A 1,900-nucleotide genomic window follows, 5' to 3' on the forward strand; every position below is an offset into this window, starting at 1 on the left:
TTTCCATCCCAACAATAACTCACGAGGATGTTAAACAGCAGGTATTACAGATAGACAGGTTTAAATAAGCAGGTCCAGATAAATTGTATCCAAGAGTTTTGAAAGACCTGGTGGAGGAGTGTGGAGGACTGTTAATATTGATTTTAATTAGGACTTGGAACACTGGGGAAATTCCAAAAGACTGGAATAAAGCTAATGCTGTGCCAATATCTAAAAGGTGTAAAAGAGATGACCCAGCTAACTACAAGAGTGTCAGTCTGACATCAGTACTGGCCAAGATAATGGAGCAACAAATATGGATTTAATTAATAAAGAATTAAAGGAGGGTAATATAATTAGTACCAATTAAAGGTTCAGAGACAATAGATCCAATCAAACTAACTGGATATCCTTATTGGATGAGATCAAAAGTTTGGTTGCAGCTAATAGTATTGATATAATATACCAAGACTTCTGGAAGGCATATGACTTGGTTCGGCACAACAATTTGACTAGAAAACTAGAAAGATACAAAATAAACACAGCATACATTAAATAGGTAAAAACTATGATTGTAAATGGGGAACCATGGTCGAGTAGAGTTCTTTCTAGCGGGTTCCCACAAGGATTGGTTCTTGGCTCTGTGCTATTTAACATTCTTAGCAATGGTCAATGGCCCGGAAGAGAATACAAAATCATCACTGATAAAGTTTGCAGTTGCCACAAAGGTTGGGGATGGTGGTAGCTAATGAAGTGTCAGTAGATTCAGGCTCCAGCATTGGGAGTCTGGGAAATTGTCCCAGCCCTTGTTGGAGGATTATTTCCTGTTCCACAAAGAGGGGAAGTTCCATTCCCAATCCCTGCACCTTAAAATTAGGCCCTGACATTCCACTCCACATTCAGCATAGTGGTATGATTATAAAATGATTAGGACATAATTATGATGGATTTAGTGCAAGACGCGTCATGTTCAGTGTCATTTGAAAAGTTATGAGTTGCTGAATATGATTGTCCTATTTATGTGCATGTATCATGTTCGCATCTGAAGTTATGGATATTGACTATGTATCTGTTTTTCAAATGTGCTTACTCTGGGTAACACCCACAACGAGCCTTTCAGGTACAACAAAGAAGCCAGACAGTGTTGATGGCTCATCAACAAAGACAATGGACCATGGAAGTTTAGCCTTCCTCTGAATGTTTCAGCCAACCTAGGAGTCGTGGCTACTATGATTCAGCAGGCCATACTAGGGCACTTGACCGTACCACATGACACTAAACTCCATGTTGGTATCTTTGTATTTTTCCACAAACTGGACTGGGAACTGAGTTTGGAACAAAGGGTTCCTGCCATATGGAAAAGCTACATAAGATGGGGTGTGACATCATCTCTTGGCCTCATTCCGCACACAAGAAAACTCCTGGAAATACCTCAGGGAAGACTGAACTGGGAAAAAGTGTTGGTCCCAAGGTAAAGGGATTTCTAGCTTGTGTATGGAAACTCGGGGGACTTCTTGTACCATCAGTCAGGGTGAGAAATAGCTAATTCAAATTCTATCCAGACAGTATGTTAGGCTTAGTCTGAGTTTTTGGTTATTTGCTAAGTAATCTGCTTTGACCTGTTTGCTAACACTTATCACTGGGAAATTGACTGTTGTCATCTATCTGTGGCTTAGGGTACCTTAGTTGGATGCATGGCGCCACCCGCTGTCCTGTTGGGTGATAACAGGGCGTGGAGAGGCTGGTTGAATCTCCAGCAAAGCAGTGTGAGAAGGGCCAGCCCAGCTTGAGGGTTAGAGGGCACAGCGGTTCCCAGAAACCTCCAGACGGCATCCTGGGGTGACAACCCATCACATCCTAGAGTACACAGGTCTCAGCAGCTTTGTCACATCCTTCCCCCTCCCATTCCACACCCTAGATA

At 42.2% G+C, this 1,900-nt stretch overlaps 1 protein-coding gene across 4 annotated transcripts in view; it reads left to right on the forward strand.

The window, feature by feature from the left end:
- Nucleotides 1-1,900, forward strand: part of AFG1L (AFG1 like ATPase) — a 151,550-nt gene that overhangs the window by 30,661 nt on the left and 118,989 nt on the right. The gene's annotated exons all lie outside the window — the stretch shown is intronic.

Source organism: Chelonoidis abingdonii, chromosome 3, assembly GCF_003597395.2.
Source record: "Chelonoidis abingdonii isolate Lonesome George chromosome 3, CheloAbing_2.0, whole genome shotgun sequence".
NCBI classification, from domain to species: domain Eukaryota; kingdom Metazoa; phylum Chordata; order Testudines; family Testudinidae; genus Chelonoidis; species Chelonoidis abingdonii.